The sequence below is a fragment of the Cavia porcellus genome, unplaced genomic scaffold (assembly GCF_034190915.1).
Source record: "Cavia porcellus strain 051 isolate PalLab524CR breed Dunkin Hartley unplaced genomic scaffold, mCavPor4.1 scaffold_2, whole genome shotgun sequence".
In the NCBI taxonomy this organism is placed as follows: domain Eukaryota; kingdom Metazoa; phylum Chordata; class Mammalia; order Rodentia; family Caviidae; genus Cavia; species Cavia porcellus.
In genome coordinates, this window is record NW_026947485.1 from 6,242,474 (window position 1) to 6,261,496 (window position 19,023).

The window sequence follows — 19,023 nt, forward strand, 5'->3', positions numbered from 1 at the left end:
ATGTTCTGGATACTGCATGTTTTTCTGGGATTTAAGAGTTAGATCAATCTAGATAGAGTAAAAACATTGACTTAAAATTCTGAGCTCTACAATGGGAAATATTCTTGTATTTGTTATAAGGAAGTTATATCTTTGCTCTTAATCATACAATTTATATCCCCACAAACCAGAAAACATATGAAATATGACGCATGCAACTGCTATAAAGACAGGAGAGATTCTGAGCAGGGAAGCAGCTCGGTCTGCTGTATGCACAGCCTCAGGCTAGGATCCTCTTTGAGCTTTGAGGTGATAGCCAGTTCCTCTCAGGGCCACAGGCATCCTCTCTGGTGTTGGGGAACAGGGCTGTGGTGTGCTGCTCTTAACATCTTTTAAGTATGGGGAGGAGTCAGTGGCAAGCCTCGAATGTACTCATTTGAACAGAAATACGTGACAGTCTGAATCCTCATCTTTAAAAGCTTCTAAGATGAAAGAAGAACAGTATGAGCCTCTAATTCTACATGAGGGAATTTTGTTCAATATGAAGATTTATTGGGCCCTAATCTATTTTGAAAGAAAAAGAACAAACTTTGGATATTTTCCAAGAACTAAAACGTTCTCTTTCCCTCATTTATTTTCTCTCTCACTCTAGCACACATCTGATTTTGCATTATTAGCACTGCATTTTATATACAACCTATAATCCAATCTCACACAAATACAAAAGTTGTGGCGGGTTCTATGGTTACCCTCAAAGATATCCAGAGTCTAATTTCTGTACTTGTGATTGTTACTCTCCATGGCAACAGAAACCTTGCAGATATGCCAAAAATGAGGATTTTTGAGATGGAGTGTCCTAAATTATCCAGGTAGGCTACCTTGACTACTGGCTTTAGCTTGGGATCTACCAATATGAACGTTTCATAGAACAGTGGAAGATAGCAAGAAAACTGAATGCAAATATTTTCTCCCCTCCTCTTCTCTTTGCATCCATCCAGGGGTGCAGCAAATCTTTCTGGCCTTGTCCCATCTCTTCTTTATTTTCAACTAGCTCCAAATTGACCTACCATGGACCAATGTTCCCGCCAGTGACCATCACTTTGGGTTCCCATACACCACTTTGTCTCCTGTCTCTCCTTCTGTTTGGTTTCTTTAATATTGCTAAAGTCTGTGTGGATTTCTCTTTGTCATTTCCCTTCTCAGCTTTGCCTTTAGCGCCTGTTTCTGGTTGAGCCTTGAGAGACACTGTGTGGGGGAGAAGAAATACGGTCCCTCCCCTGCGCTAACCATCTGTGCCAGTACACACTGCCCTCCACTGCTACCTCTCTTCTCAAAGCCATTACTCTCTTGCATGAAGGGGTTCATGCTCTTCTGTTCATTGACATTTTAGTACTTAGCATCCAGTGTTCAAAAGTCTTTGCTTTATGACTATTATCAATGTGATGTGATTTTTTTACTACTATTAAAATGGGCTACATTACTTACAGAGTTCTTCCAGACATCTAGAAAATACTCTATTCTTACAAGTGGCTCTTTATGTGTATATATTGCCAGCAATGATACCTCGTCTCTAAAATAGATAGCAGAATGACCAACCACATAAAAGCTGGAGACTATGTGACTATTAATAATTTAGAAATAAAATTTTACTTTATTATTGTGTATATAACAATAAAAACTCAACCACAAACCAAGAAGAAAATATTTGCAAACCATATATATCTTGTAAAGCCACTGTAGCTTAGAGATGTTTTCAATTTAACAATAAGAAACCCAATCAAGAAGTATGAGCTCATGCCTCACGAAAGAAAATAAATGAATCACAAATAGACATATGAAAATACGCTCATATTCATTTATAATTAGGGAAATTCAAATTAAATTGCTAATGGGAAATCATGTCACACCTATTAGAATGATTTAGATCCTTACAGACTTGACAAAAATCAATTTCTGAGGGATGAGAGGGCATCATAAACACAGGTTACAAAAGAAAATGCAAAGCTAGGTATGCAGCTGGGAAAAGAGTTCAGTGGTTTCCTAAAAAGTTAAACAAGATCTCAATATATAATTCAGCAAGGGCTCCCCTGGGTATAAACACAATGGGTTTAAAAATTTATCTCCATATGAAAACCTGCATATGGTTACAGCAACTTTATTCATAACATTCATCTTAGGGAATTGATACTGTGAAAGAAATTTAGACTCCATCTTGTCTTTTAGACTACATTTTAGTTTACAGTTATCCTTTAGGGAACTCCACCCCGAATTCCTGAGAATCTCCCTCTTTAGATGCCAAAAGACAAATGGTTTTAGCACACAGTGGTCAAGATCACCCTTGCTTGCATCCCGGTTAATTAACAAGGAGATCCTATAGCACTCTTATGGACTTTAAATGCAATAGGGTTGCTATGATAACTGAAAACTTTGTCAATTCCAGGTGAAGTGATAAGGTTACCATGGTTACAGGAAAGTTATAAAACTTGAGAGAGATCAAAGACCAGTGTGGATGTGTGTCATGATGGGATGTTGACTGCATCACTCAGCCGACTGAATAAAACTTGCTTGTTTCCTGATTCTCGGCTTTCTGTGGGCATTTTCTCAATAATTTTGCCACAACAATGGGAACAGAGAGCATTCATATCAAACAGTAAAATGTATAAACAAACTGTAGTACATCTATACAATTAGGCATGGTTCAGAGATAAAAAGGAAGGACCCATCCAGGCACACAAAGAAATAGATGAATCTTAAAAATATACTGCCAAACAAGATAAAAATAAATAAGTAAATAAATAAATGTCAGCATCAAAAGGTTTAATACTATGTGATCCTAAGTCTTTTATAAAAGAGGCTCACGTTCAGAGATGCTGAAAAACTTGTGGTTACCAGAGAGGGACGTGTGTGTGTGTGTGTGTGTGTGTGTGTGTGTGTGTGTGCATCCACTTGCAAATGTGTAGTTTTCTGGTTGAGTTGGTGAAATGTAGGGGAATTGGCTGACAGTAAAAATACTGCATAACAGTGTTATTGTAGAAATATGGTACCTATAATTGTAGAATGTCGTAATGAGAAACATAATATGTATTTGTCAGACCACAAAGACCTTTGCATCACAGGATGGAATTTAATGTACAATTTTCAAAAAGAATTTAGGGCGTGGCAGAACACAGGACAGGATATGGAATCTGACAGGAGAATGTGACTATATTACAGACATGTGAACCGCACACACTACAAGGGAGGGGGAAAGCACTGATCTAAGGAGTTTTGGTAAAAAGTGATGATGTCTGTGAGACTAAAACAAAGGAGCAGTATGTGTCCTGTCAGAAGTACACGTGGTTAAAATGGTTTACTCTGGATGCGGTTCATAATTCTAAAACAACTATGCATTTAGTCTACAATGAATTAAGCATGGTTCTTGGTTGGAGCCACATGCAAATATGTATATCACTAAGTTTATTAACAATGAGAAAGCATAAAATACTTGGGTATCGTTGCAGGCATCCGAGTTAGTTAAAAATGTTTATAGGCAGTAAGACAGAACTAGGCCCTCAAAGGAACCAGTACAGATACTTTGCAACTGTAGGGGAGACAGACTCCTGCTGTGGGCCAGACCTCAAGACAGAGAATCAAAAAATGCATCCACATCCTAAGGACTGACACTCTAAATAGCTCTCTATTACCCTGAGAAAGTCTAGAGTCACCATTTTAACTCCCCAGGAGAGAGTCACAGCTCTGTAAGAATGCCTGCTAAGTGACTCACTTCCCCATTTGTCCCTAATGTAACCAATTTTACCTCAACTATTGATCTTATTGGCTAGCTATGGTTAGGTCCCACCTTATGCCCATCTACCTTGTGAGTTCCCAGTTTTCCCCTTGCCTTGAACCCATGGTTTTATTCTATAAAAGTCCCTGGAAAAGACAGAGTCCTTGACAACCACTGGGGACCCCTTCTGGGATCCCTCGGGACCCCTTCTCTCTTTCTTCAGATGGAAGCTTTCTTTCTCTCAATAAATATATTCTACTCTCACCTCCATTGTTCCTAAAATTCATTCTTTAATTTTAGAATACACAAAGTCATGGACATAGTAGGTTGAGAGTTTCATTCCCCTATATCCGTATCTATCAGGAAAGATGGATGCAAAGGGAAAATTAGTGACATGGAGAAAATTACATGAAAATGAACCAACCTCAAAAAGGCATTCAAAGATAAAAAATTAACTATAGAATGTTACTTTCATATGAAATTTAAGAACATTCTACAAGCAAATTTGCATTTTGAGTAAAAATATACTGAATGAAAATATAAAATACACACAAGAATGTTAAATGTGAAATTTGAGATACTGCATCCCTGGGTAATAAAGGAGATAGAAAAATGAAATTGAGAAATAATATAAAGAAAGCCTAAATTGTATATAAAATGTTGCATTTTTAAACCTAGAAAGTGGGCACTTGGGAACATGTTTAATAGTCTACTTTCAGTGGACTTAATATAATTCATTGTAATAAAAAAGAATGCAGTACATAGAATTAAATATGAAAATCCTCTTAAGCCCCTCATGATGCGCATTTTTTGCACACTAGCAATATTCTAGCTAAAATAACTAACTCCAACCTTGATGCGCTCTTAGAGTTATGATATTTTCCATAATTCCAGTGAGCTCATCATATCTCTATCTGAATTTGAACCTTTATTAAACCACCATGTACCACCCAGTTTTGTTTTTTTCTTTGCAACCACAAGTGTAGAGTAAGTTACTAACGTACAACTGTGGTGACATACTGTGAGTAGATGAAATCCACATACAGGCAAGATATATTGGGGATTTTGTATGATCACAGTATCTCATCAAATCCTACTTGTAAATCTGGAGGTATGAAAGAGAAAAGCCACGACTGCATGAGGATATTACTCAGGCTGACTCTGTTTAAATATTAAGTTTACCGCAGGCAAAAAGATGCCTCCGCTTTTAGGTTTTTAAACTAAAAATGACATGGCTTTGAAAATGGAATCAGGGATCTGGTGGGTGGGAGCCACACTGCTCAGTTAGAAGAACGGTGAAACCAGACAGCGCTGTAGCAGCCCAGCACCCAGGAATTTAACGGGTGGATCTTTGCTTTATTTTTACAAGCTCATAGGCAAATATCATTCATTTAGACTGAAGATTCCTTTTCAAGGCATACGCCATGTATTTAAAATTATAAATCACATCAGTGGCAAACATCCTCGGTGACCTTACATACAGTGTATCTGAGTCTCCTTAAGGGAAGTCCACTAGGAAAAGACAAGACAGGACGGGAAACCAGAGGGACAGAATGAAGACGGTGGCTTCTGGTTCTGCGAGGGAAGTACATTTGCCATCAACTTCAGTGCCAGCTGGTCATTTCAGGCAGAACCAGACAAAGTGAGAAAGAAGTACAAAAGAAGCCTCTGCACGTTCAAGAAGGTCTGAGTACAGTTCCTGAGATGTCAGCGAGAGGAACCTTTCTGTTAAGTACGGGTAAGTAGAAAGGAAAAAAAAAGGCATGAGTTATATTTTGATCAGACTCAAGTGGTAGATATTCCCGCTGTGTGATTTTTTCCATTTCTAAATTTTTATATTTTCATGTAAAAATACTTTTCTAGCATGTGAAATTGACAAAAAATAAAAATCTTCAATTGCCACATCACGTGATGCAGTATCAGAAATAGAACATGACTCAGCTCAGTGTTCTGCTTCATTACATGTTTCATTCCGTATGCTTGAAATTTATAGTTGAGTCTTTATCCTTTTATACTTACCCCTTTGTGATTTCCCACAGAATTTTTAAATAAAGTATAACATTAATATTTTGCATCTTTTAAAAATGATACTGTTATTAGGATGTTTTAATACTGACAGTCATACATAATATTTTTTCTGAATTTTAAAATCTTTTGTATATATAACTATCTCTGCTCACCATCTCTTTTTGTATCTCATGATTCCTGAAGTATCTTTCTTAAAATTTTGTTAAATGATGGTATAAATTCTCTCAGATTTTAGTATTATCTGTAGAAAACCTTATTTCATTCTTTTAAAAACTAAAAAAAAAATTTCTAATTCTGACACATAATTGTGAATTCTGGGGGCTCAGAATACTTCGAAGATATTATTTTAAGTGGTTCTGGCTTCTTAGTTTCACAGTAAGTGGTACCTACTTGTAAATTAATTCCACAATACATGGTACACTAGGCTGAGATAAATCTCACATCATAATACTGAATAAAGAATAAAGGAAAATATTTCTACTGTATTTCATTATATTTAATTAAAAATGTGAACAGTACTGTTTGTGGATTTATGCATAATTAACTATCCACAAAGGGCAAAGAAGCGGTTATTTTTTGTCAGCAAGAGGAGTAGCAATTTTCCTGGAGGGCAGAAACTAGGGAGCAGGAATCTGTTTCTGGACTGAGTGTTTGCTATGCTCGCTTTAGGCTTTACCAAGATGTGCACTTTCCCGGCACCCTGGCTGGTGTGATGGCGCGCAATTAAAAAGACAGAGTGAAAACAAAATAAAACACTGCACGAGAGGCAAATGAATCCAGGCAGTTGATGGCTTTAATCTTCCATGCCAACCTGTTCTGCACTCCTGTCAGGGCGACTGGGCTAGCTAAGTCAAACAAATAGAAAGAGCCCCTGCAGAGGAGGACTAATATTAAACTGAGACAACTATCTGACATAAAGACCACCAGGTTAGGAAGAATGGAAATCATGGCTTTCACTTTTTCCCTACCTGTCCAACTGGTGGGTTGTGAGCAATATCATTTATCCTCTTTAGTCTCCTTTTCCTCATCTATGATTTTGGGAAAAATAGTTTGGGTAGTGCAGAGTCACACAGAGGGCAAAGAGAAAAGGTATAAATGGCCAAACTGACAGAATGTCACTAATCAGTGAATGTCCCTTGTGTTTCTTCAATCCATGTCTCCCAGGGGGTCATTTTACCAATGTGAAAAACATATAGTACGGTTGCTCATCTTTCAAACATTAAAAACACGCTTGAAAATTGTATCACAAAAGGAATGTCGTGATGGTGACTTTTGGATGCTGTATTTTCAAATGCACTCTCCAATTTAATGTATTCAGAGACTTATAAATCATAAATGTATTGAAGGAAAGGTTCAAATTCATTGTTAGAGAAGATTGACGGTGAAAAAATCACACCTGTGAAGAATGTAAAAGTCCTTGATTCTGTGATGTTTCTGCCTGGTTATCACGTAGCAACCTTGTCTGTGCGAGCACCTGTGCTTGCTCTTGTCTCTAACTCCTAACAAGACCCCCAGTGTACCAGTGCCCCAAAGCCTAGGTAGAATCCCTTCTTCTCTAGCTTAAGGGAGTAAAGAGCAGGCAGTTTTTATTAATAACACCCAATAGTTTTTAAAAGAGGAACTTAGAATGTATAAAACTCTCATTCTGTTTTTGATTTTTTAAACAATATTCTACTGGATAAGCCACTAGCAATCATCTGGAAATGCAAAGAAAAGTGACCCGAGGAATGTGGTGTGTTAACCTGCTCTCCTCCATGTGTTAAAAAAAAGAGAAAGAAGAAGACAGAGGATCCCTTAGACAAATCCACTCTCTGGTAGAAACACACACCGTAAGGAAGTAGAGGGCCCTCTGGATGGAAGCCCCAGCCAGGACACAGCTTTTCTTGACTAGCGTCTGGCATCTTCTTGTAACCTGAGAGTCAGCCTGGTCTGCAGCTACAGAGAGCAGGTGGCAGAACCCATCAAGGTGTTTTCTATTTCTGCAAATACATAGGAATTGAGTACAATGATTTGAATGTGAAAAAATGCACTTCAGAACTCACATCTACAAACTAAAGAAATGAGCCTCTTGGTAAGCTGAGCCGTAAGCACACACATTTAATCCTTGTTCTAACATACTTTTGGCAGCATTCCTCTGATTGATTTTTGGGTTTTCTTACTGGGCAATAGTGTGATTTTAACTACACAGTGCTAGAAGGTACCCACTAGCCACTTACAACTATTTAAATTTTAATTACCTAAAATTTAGTAAAATTAAAATTTAATTCCTTTGCAAAACTATATTTCAAATACTAGGCACGTACATGTGATCAGTGGCTACTGAACTGGACAGAGGAGAACAGGTCCAAGTGGCAGCAAATTCTGCTGGCTGAGGTTGATCTGTGAGTTAGACAAATCCTGTGGCCAACTTAGACCCTTAAAATCTTTCTTCAGATCCAACCTTGGGTGTTTTCTTGAAATGAGTTAGAAGCTGCGTGGAATTCTGCGTGGTGTGACTACTGTAAAATGAGAGCACACCAGTGGCCCAAGCAAGATCTCAGTACCTAATTCTCTTAGGAAAAGGGGCCATGGTGCAGCAGCCTCCTGGACATCAGCTCATCCAGGCCCCCACCCAGCGTGCTGCTACCCAGCATCCTCCTGCAGATTCTGGACCAGGTCGCAGTGTGACCAGCTCTCACCATCACACCTGCACTCCAGCGTACTGGCAAGAGGGGATGAAAGCAAAACGCCCGCCCCTCTCCTCTGTTCCTAAGTCCTAAAGAGCATACACTGCCTCCTTGCACACCTGTATGGCCAAAAATTGGCCCCATGGCCACATCTACCTTTTAGTGCAGGCAGAAAAGTAGTCTTCAGCAAGGTGTCTTAGTCCACTTTCTATTGTCTCCATAAGCTATCTGAGACCTAGTGATTTACAGAGCACGGATGTTTATTTTATAGGTAGCTCTGGAGGGTGGGAGGGCCTAGGGCACGGAGCCATACACACTGGTTATCCATGGACAGACTCCTCTCTGCACCACACCAGGACAGTGGGCATTCCACAGTGAGACCCAGACCTCCCTTCTCATAAGATTCTTCATGCCAACCTGTGAGCCCCAGGCTCCTGGCCTCTTCCAGGGCTAATCACCTGCCTCTCTCAGGGGTACTTCAAAATGTCATTAATACATGACTTTGAACAGTAAGTTTCCAGCATGGATTTTTTTTTTTTTAATTGGTACCGAGGATCGAACTCACGACCGCCTGCTTGCAAGGCAGGTACTTATGCCACTGAGCTAAATCTCCAGCCCCTCAGCATGGATTTTTAAGGGATGCATTTGAGGCACAGTAGTTTCTGTGAGCCTAACTAAAATGGGGAAAGGAAGAATTCATATTGTTAATACTTTTCAGCAAACTCTCAGTCATGGTTGATACATTGTGTCAACTCCAGAAGTTAAGAAGTTTAAGCAACTCACAGAGGTAACTTTGTAAACATCCTGAGCCTGTGCAAGAGGAGGGCATGGAGATGATGAGAGCCTATGGGATTGGGGTGGCCTGCTTAGAGTACAAGGGAGGAAAGGAGACTTGTTCACCCCCTTTTTGGTTCCTGTTTCTATTGCTGTCCTCTGCTGCCTTGAAGTGTTGCCCTGTGCCACGCCACCCTGCCCTGGAGCCAGCTGATTATGGACTGAAATCTCTGCAAACTGTGAGTTAAATAAACCTTTCCTTCCTTATTTTGTTTTTGTTTTTGTTTTTAATTTAAAGAGAAAAAAAGAAAGGAAATTTTTAAAAAAGCAGTAAAAGGGTACAAATAATACAGAATTTCAAGAAAAAAATACAGTAAGATATCACTAGCTAATAGGTCACACACTGTCATCCCAGAAACAGTTGTCCAAATTACAAAATTAAAGCATACAAAGCGAACATTCATACAATGAACCTTCCTTATTTTGGATGTTGGGTATTTTGTCTTAGCAATAAGAAAAAAATAACTAAGATACAATTTGGTACCAGAGAAGTAGACTCATTACTGTGACTAGACCTGACACTGCGGTTCAAGACTCTTTGGGAATGGCTTGGGGGAAGATTCAGAGATGTCATTTAAAAGAGTAGAGCCCAAATGCCCTGGGCTCTTCTGTATGGGAGATCCTGGTCAGAGCTCAGAACACTAGAAAGCTGATAGAAATCCTGCTGGTAAAGACCAAGCTCAGGAGATCTGTGCTGTGCAGAAAGACTGACTGCATTAGGTGCTAGACTCCAGATTATGTATGTTACGGCTTAGAAAAAAATTTGTCCGCATTTTGCTCAAGTGTAGAGATTTTGCCTGAGCCTGAGATTAAGGACAGTGGACTAATTAATCTGGCAGAAGAATTTTCACTGTAGCTGAGTGTTGAGTCTGTGGCATTGCTATTGTTGTGGGCTTAAGAACACAGAGCAAAAAGCCCAGTGAGGGTGATTTAAAATGTATTGTGTTTGGCCAGAAAAGGAGCTCCAGTAAAGCTGGGGACTGCAACAATAATGCTGCGGAAATCTGGATTGCTGAGAAGGAATTGGAGAATAGAAAAGATGACTTGAAGGCATTACTAAAAGCAGCAGGTCTCCACCATTTACAGGCTCAAAATTGCAAAAGTGAAAGACTTTGCTTTGAGGTAAAAGCTGCAGAGTACCATATTCCAGAGCAGTGGTGGCATAGAAAAGTTGTTCCTCAGAATTGGATTCAGAGTGCCCAGAGAGCCAGGAACTTGACCTTTACAGCCAAGAGAGAGGAACACCTGGCTACTGCCCCAGCTGGCAGCAGGCTTTGGCATCATCCACGTGGCACTGGTTTTAAGTGCATGCAGAAAGCAAGAATTATGGGATTTAGAAGGTCTCCACCTCAGTTTCAGAAGGTCTGGGAGTTGAGGCAATGTACTCCTGAGACAGCAGCATGTCAAGCTGTCAGTGTGAATCTGAAGGTGCAGTGGGGTCTCCAGAAGTTTGGAAAAGCCAGGAAAGTGGGTCACCTGAGGAAAGCTGCAAGGAGGGAGCACAGTGGGCCTAACAGAGAAGTGGTAGGAGCTGTAGCCACCAGAAGTGCCCTACAGGTGGAGCCACTCAAGTCCTGTGGAGCTCAGAAATTGCCATAGATTGCCTCAGATGTTTGCCCTGCTGGATCATGGATTTGCTTTGGTCCCAGTACATTGTATCCCCCTGTTTGTAACTTTTGGAATGAAAATGAAAATGTTTCTCTTATGCCATTGAACGTTGGAAGCATTTAACTTTTCATTTGTGCAGGGATTTGCAGCTAAGAGTTTGTGAAACATCTCGGAGGAGAGGTGGGACTTGGAGTTTTCAGCAATGCTGAAAGTATTAGGACTTTGGCAACTCTTGCACACAGACTAAATGCCTTTTGCATAAAAGGATGTGCACGAGTCTTTTGGGGACCAGAAGTGAAATGTAAGGCTCTAGTGTAATAGAATGCTGACAGATTTAATGCCAGGTCTTAAGGATTGTTAAACCATCATTACAATGTTAAAGTTGTGAAATAAAAATCAGCATGTCTTTGTATCTGGAAACCCATGTCTGGTTGCCAAGTTGACAAGGGGTGATTGTTATGGTTGATAACATAACCATATGTGTCAACTTGAGAAGTTTAGATGTTTAACTAAGAAACTCAGCAAGGGGCCAGATTCCTCACTTTGTAAACATCCTCATCCTGTGCAGGAAGAGGGCATGGAGATGGTGTGAGTGCTACACCTGCCCTGGAGGGTGCTGGCCTGCTTACAATATACTGGAGCAAAGGAGGCTCCTCACCCTCATTTTGCTTTTGTTGCTGGTGCTGTCTTCTGCTGCCTTGAAGTATCAGGTCTGTGCCACGCCACCCTGACATGGAGCCAGCCGATTGTAGACTGAAACCTCTACAAACTGTGAGCTAAGTAAGCCTTGCCTTCCTTCATTTTGGGTGTTGGGTATTTTGTCTCGGCAAGACAGAATACTCTCTGACACATAAAAGCATTTTATTTTTTTTTTTTTTTTACACACATTGATGCATTTTTGTGCTTCTTTCTTGTATAACTCTTTGGGTAAAAACAATATAAAAATGTGACTGTAAGCATTCAGATGTGTAAACAGGACATGCATAAGATCATCTGATTTTTATAATAGACTTGCAGGATTCTACTTTCTGACCATATAAGCAATGTCTCAAAAAAAAAAAAAAAAGTTGAAATTTACTGTCATTCAGCGGAACACTTGAAAATATAAAATGTTAATTTACAAAAAAATCTATTCTTTACTAGTTTATTGATTGTCAATGAAGAGTGAAATGTGTAGTGTACCCATCCATTCACCTCTCTCTGAAAAGTAAATACCTAAAATAGAAATTAATACCTATTTGAATCATAAAACAAAAAGATCCATTTACTGCTAATTTATGCATAGAGCAACACATAGTTATCATGAATTAAAGATTGTTTTACTTAATATCTAGTAAAAGACATTGAGTAAAATAGGGTATTATATATGCTGACCTCTATTCACAGTTAAAATATGTTAAATTTTAAAATAGTTATATGATTATGATTTATTGAATTATTTAATATACATTCATAACTGTTAATCCAGATTTTCTCATTATTTTGAGATAGATTACCTGAAAAGAATCTGACTTTCAGATTAACTTATTTTCTGGAAAGTGGAATCAGTGGATCATGATAAATATTAAAATTACATAACTTTCTCTGAAAATATAAGCCTTTGCTGGGGGTAGTGGCACATGTCTATAATCCTAACACTTGAGAGACTGAGGCAGGAGGATTGCCATAAATTCTAGACCAGCCTAGGCTCAGTTTAGACTACCTACTGAGACCTTGTCTCAAAAAAAAAAAGAAAAAAGAAAGTGTATAAGCCTTCATTTAGTGACCCTGAGCTCATGATTTACAAAGTGGCTGGCATCATAACAAAGCTGTTTATAGCAAGGTCAGGCTTGACAATTTATTAGTAGAGATAGATGGCTCTTAGATCATCTAAACTTTACATTCTACTTGATCTGTTCATGACTTATATTTTGAAGTACTATAATTCTGTATTACAATGATAAGACTTTCTGAAAGTCAGTTACTTTTAAAATATTCTCAAGAAGATTATATTTTCATAGCCCTTCAGATATTGCATATTTAAATATTTCTTTATCAAATATTTTCTTCTTTCTACAGTTTCTTTCTGCACATCTTTGTCTTTGTATCCTCAGATTTTCTCCAGCTCCATCAGTCTTTCCCCTCATTTAAAGTTTGTCATGGGCTTAGAATCAGAATGTCAAGTTACCACCTTCTAGTCTCACAAATATAACTCAAAGGACAATCCGTTAACCTGAACACAGGAGTGTGTATTTTCAAAGTTCTGAAAATAGATCAGGTTGGAAACTAAAATGACTGAATTTCCTCCAAGTTAGGCTTCTCACATTTATGACACTCTCCTAAAATAGTGAAAACTGCCTACTAATTATTGCACCAAAATCTCATTTGATCCACTTTAATATTTTTACTTAATACAGCTCTCGTGAAGCATAATATTTAAATTTATAAGCTAATACTGCTATTTTTCTACTTGCATTTTATGTAGTTATCCCAGCTATTAGCAAAAGAAACTAAGCCATGATAATGAAGCTGTTGTAGTCAGGGGTTGTGAGGAGAATAATTACAATCAGACACAGAATTTATAATATTATTTATGATGGTCACCCAGAATATTCAGCCAACGGACTGGATCCCACAGCAATGCCCTGCATGAGTTCAGCTGAAGACCTAGAGCCCATAAGGATGCCTCCCACTAGTCCAACTGGAGATCTAGAGCCCACGACAAGAACTCACACCAGTCTGTTTTACGGATCTGCTGGAAAGTCAGTGGTGGAAGCCTATGCCAGTGGGGTGAAGGAGCTGTGCCAGTAAGTTAAGGGTTCTATGGTGGAGCCAAGAAGTCACGCTCAAAATAAGGACCAGGGATGCCCTGTAAAGTACCATAGCCATCCTCAGCAACAAGGAGGTCTTGAGCTCCTCTAACAATAAGAACAGATGAGTTTATACCAGAAAGGCAGCATGATGAGTTTCTCCTGGAGATTAAATGGCTCACATCTTTCCCTCCAGAGCCAGGAAGTGATGCTTGATGTAAGGAGCAGAGCTCCCCCAGTGGAAACCAGAGCCACTCTCAATGACAAGGTCCTGAGGTCCTGAGATAATAATGGCTGAATATACATCAGGGAAGCTAGCCATGATGACTTCCTCCAGGAGAACCAACAGCTCAAAACAGCAACACTTAGGAGAACCTACAATGCCTCTCTTCTTTTCCACGTCTCTATTTATGCTGGCAACTTTCTTCAGGTGGGCCATCTACACACAGCACCACGCTGATTTAATTCAGCTGGTGTTAAGTTGACCATTGTTAATTCATAACAGAAGCCTAAAAACCCACCTCCACATGTCCCATAGAACTATTCATGAATACAGTAACATTTATGTAGAGATGCTGTTTTTTTTTTTTTTTTTTTTTTTTTTTTTTTTTTTTTTTTTTTTTTTTTTTACCACAGTGGCTTCCTGTTCCTTTTGGAATAGAGATTTGGAATATAATTAATTCTAGATTTCAGATTAGTACTTTAGAAAACTATCCTTAACAGCAAATGGTCAGTTAAAAGCAACTAGAGAAGTTATTCTGGAAGTCTAAATAGAGAGGACACTTCCACAAAGGAAATGAAAAAAAAAAAAAAAAAAAAAAACAAAAAACAAAAAAAAAAACGATGCTGGAAAAGGAATTATTTGCGAACAGGGACTGTTTCCTAATCCTTTCCAATGTCCTCAACAGTTAACAAAGTCCTGTCGTATACCCATTCTCAGTTCCAACTTTACTTCCTAAATTTAAAAAGTGACTAACATAAAAAGTGACAAGAGGAGCCCTCCTTCCCACCAGAGGACATCAGCAGGGCTGTGAGACCCCGATGACACAGCAGAGTCCTGGCTGGGGCGTACGCCGTGGACAGGTGGATCTGGCAGCCTGGAAGGGTCTGAAACAGCAGTAACAACACCAGTCAAGGGTGGATCCACTTCAGTAGTCCTAGGCTGGTCCGTGTGGGGAGAATCCAGAACTCACACAACTACCTCCCCAGGAAGACTTCAGATGACTGGCCAGTCCCCTACCCTGAGGGGACCTAGCAGCTGTGAATGCCAGTCACACAGCAGGACCCTGAATAGCTGCACACAATGGACAGGAAAGACGAGAGAGATTGAAAAGACCAAATATGAAGCAAGAGGTGTAAATGACCAGACAAACAACAAAATGCAACCTCACACCTCCAGTCCATTCAGAATGAGTACAGGTAACAGGGACATAAAAGCCACCACAACACACATAGCTGAAATTTCTGGAAAGATAGCAAGTGAAGAAAAAAATTCATGAAACTATAGAGGAAATCATATCAAAGATAATCTCTCAAATAAAAAAAATGAAATGACAACTTTAATAAAAGAATTGCTCAGTATACGTAGAGAAGGCATTGAAAAAATTACAGGAGCATGTGAAAATGATGGAAACCTTGAATGAATAATACAGAAAAGAAATAGAATGCTTGAAACATTTAAAAAGATATACAGGAAATTGAAAATTCCACTAAAAGCTGGCAGAACTGCTTGAATGAAACTGGAGATAGACTTTCAGACCATAAGACAGGATCATGGCTACTGAGAACACAAGGTAAGATCTCTTAAAAATCACAAAAAAAAAACATGAAATAACAACTCAACAGCTCCAAGACGATGCAAAGCAATATAAAACTGATAGGTGTCAATGAAAATGCAAGAATCCACACAAATGACTAAACCAAAACTATTTGTAGAAGTAATAGAGAAAAATTTCCTAACATGGGAACAGAATTAGGTCAGCATACAGACAATTGAGAATATAGATCTCCAAATAACCATAGACAAAATAAATCTACACCCAGACATATAATAATCACGATCCCAGAAATTCAGCGTGAAAACAGAATATTGAAAGTTGTCAGAGAAAAGAAACAGATCATCTCTAAAGAAAAGCCGATTAGAATCATGGCTAACTTCACACAAACCCTCAAGTCAAGAAGATCTCGAAGTATTTCAAGCCCTGAAAGAAAACAACTTACAACCCATATTGAGGTACACTGCAAAACTGTTTTTCAAAATTAATGGAGAAATAAGAAACTTCCATGACAAAGAACAACTGAAGAAATTCATTTCCACCAAACCAACCCTAGATAGAGAACTGAAAGATATTCTAGACGGAGATAAAAATGGCCACAACTCCCAGAACTGAAAGAGAAGGAAACTACTAAGCAAGGAAAGCAATTGAACAGAGGGGAAAAACAGGGAACCAACAACAGGAAAATAGCCTGACAAAGATAAGCCAAAGCTTAGCAGTTTAAACCACTAATGCAAATAGCATCAATTCACTGGTCAGAGACCAATCAACCAATCACAAGCAATCAACCAATAACATGTGCTGGGGGGTGGGGGCTGTGGGGAAAAAGTAACCCTTCTGCCTGTTCACGGGAGTGTAGACTGGTGCAACTACTGTGGAATCAGTGTGGAGATTCTCAAAAAACCAGGATTAGAGATCCCGTTTGATCCAGCTATCCTCCTTCTTCCCAGAACATTTAAAAACATCATACCACAAGTGATATATGGGTATTTCTGTTTCTAACAGCACAATTTGTAATAATTAGATCTTAGAATAACTCAAATGCCCATCAACCACCGAACAGATAACAGATGTGTTATTTATAGACAATGGAGTACTACTCAGCTATAAACAAAGATAAACTCAATGTTGTATAGGTAAATGGGTGCAACTGGAGGCCATACTCTAAGTGTAAACATCGTACTGTATCCCTAGTATAAGAAACTTTAAAAAGTCAGTAAGATCCAAAAGTTACAATAGACTGTGAAAGTGAAAGGGGAAGAAACTGCTCAAAAGGAAAGAACAACTGGATGAGGGAAAGAAAAAAAGAAAGAAGGGGAAAATATTATATATTCACATGTATGAGAGATAATTCTATGAATCTCTATTAGTTCATCAAAAGAAAAATTGTTCTTTCATGTTTGATCATTCTTTCATGCCTGTATCTTGTAATCTGAGCATTTAATTTGAAGATAACAATATAAAATATGTTAACCATTGTTAGTCTCCTATTATTTTGTTTTGAAGTTTTGCATCATCATTTTTGTTTTTCATTTTAAAATAAAAAAGTGACAAGAATATAAAACACCATATGTCTTCAAACTTACGTATTCACTCCATAGATGCCATTAAAAGTCACGAGCTTAGAACCAGCGATCAGGCTGAGAGCTGCATGGGGCCATGGCTCAGCGGGCTGGGCCCGGCCCGAGGCCTGGGGCCTCGGTTGTTGGTTGCTGCCTGAGTGTGGGTGTGATCCATGGGCAGCAGCCAGGGCCACTATGACGGACTCCATCGAGGAGCAGCGAATCGAGCTAGAGGCCCTGGAGTCCATCTACCCTGACTCCCTCACAGTGTTACCAGAAAATCCACCCAGCTTCACCATTACTGTGACATCAGAGGCTGGAGAAAATGATGGAGCTGTCCAGACTACCCTCAAGTTTACATACAGTGAAAAATACCCACATGAAGCTCCTCTTTATGAAATACTTTCCCAAGAAAATTTAGACGATAATGACATCACAGAAATTTTAAAATTATTAGTATTGCAGGCTGAAGAAAATCTTGGTGTGGTTGTGATCTTTACTCTAGTGATGGTGGTGCAAAAAAAAAAAAATAAATGAAATAGTAGGCCAGATAAAAACGAGAAGAGAGGAAGAAAAGAAACTAAAAGAAGCAGAAGAAGCAGAGAAGCAATTACTCCACGGCACCCCTGTTACAACTGAGAATTTCTCATGTTGGAAAGCCAAATTTGATGCAGAACTCTTGGAAATTAAAAAGAAACGGATGAAAGAAGAACACGCAGGAAAAAGTAAGCCGAGTGGCAAAAGCTGTTCAAAACAGGTCACAATCCGACACCTCTGACATCCAGTTCCTGGGGGATGCTGGAAACACTGTGCAGGTAGATGAGTCCTTGTTCCAAGAAACGGATGACTGAGAGCTGGAGGACGTTGAAGATGACCCGCACTACAATCCTGCGGATGCGGGCAGTGACTCCACACAGTGACAGAGTGGCTGTCTCCAGAGAGGCCCAACGGCCACAGCATCTGTGGCTGCGCCGAGAGGGTTTTGATTTTCCTTGCTTTTTTTTTTTTTTTCTAAGAAAAAAATGATTTTCAGGAGAATATGTTTCTGATAACTTTCATCATCGAACTTAATAAACTGACCGTAACAACAATAACAACAAAAGCCACCAGCTTTTGTGACAGCAAGCAAGCACTTTCAGAGCGACACTACAGCGGGAAGCCTCCCCGCGCCTCCCGACTGTCCGCAGCGCTGCGGCAGGCAGCTGGTGCACGGTGGGATTCTCTTCCCTCCCCGCTGCCTGCACATGACTGCAGCCTCCATGCTCCGAGAACGTCTATGTGCCAGCACGTATGGGGAGAGGCATTCTGTGAGCCAGTGCAGTGGTGGGAAAGGGACAGGCATAGCGACTTACTCTTTTCAAATTAAATTGTGCATTTTGGAAGTTGCCATAGAACACATGCAACTTTCCGCTGGGGTGGAGACGATGGGGTTTAAAAACCATACACAGAGCCGCTGTATGACTATTTTGTATTGACTCAACTTTCTGATAGAATTCAGTGGAATTGACCTTGTTCTCTTTAGGTAGTATGATTTGTACCTGCATTTTTAGCAGTGCCATCACATTTTTGCTCATTAGTTTCAGTGTCATTTGTGCAAAATGTTTATGACTAAAAACCTGGAAGAAAGATGTGAAGCCACTAATTTACGATCAGGTCAGAAATGCCTATTTCTGGGAAGGACCCAGGCTAGTCGTCCTTATTTAGGCCCAGACTTGGTGCGAAGCTCTGCTGGCCTTGCCTCTTGGTCCCACCTTGTGTCTAGGGCCTCAGCAGCTGGATAAACGCAGTCCATTTGCTGCTGTGACAGACGCAGTCCGTGGGCAACATGGCGGACCTCCCCGGTGTGGGTCCTGTACCCTGGGCACCTGGCCTGTGCCCTCTGGATCCCTGGCGAGTCCTGTGTGACTTGCAGAGAGCCGTCACTCTTGTTCTTTGCTGTTTTCTTGAACAGTGTGCACTGAAGCAGATTGAAGAAACGGAAACAAGACAGACAAGGTCGATTTTAAATTATATTGT

General features: G+C 39.6%; 1 long non-coding RNA gene and 1 pseudogene across 1 annotated transcript; both read left to right on the plus strand.

Moving 5' to 3' along the window:
• The first annotated feature begins 5,056 nt into the window (after positions 1-5,056).
• On the plus strand, positions 5,057-11,655 carry LOC134472582 (uncharacterized). The gene is made up of 3 exons (XR_010042468.1): positions 5,057-5,483; positions 9,387-9,452; positions 11,450-11,655. It is a non-coding gene; the product is annotated as an uncharacterized LOC134472582 (long non-coding RNA).
• Positions 11,656-17,049: 5,394 nt separating this feature from the next.
• Positions 17,050-18,477, plus strand: LOC100726939 (RWD domain-containing protein 1-like; annotated as a pseudogene).
• Positions 18,478-19,023: the final 546 nt, after the last annotated feature.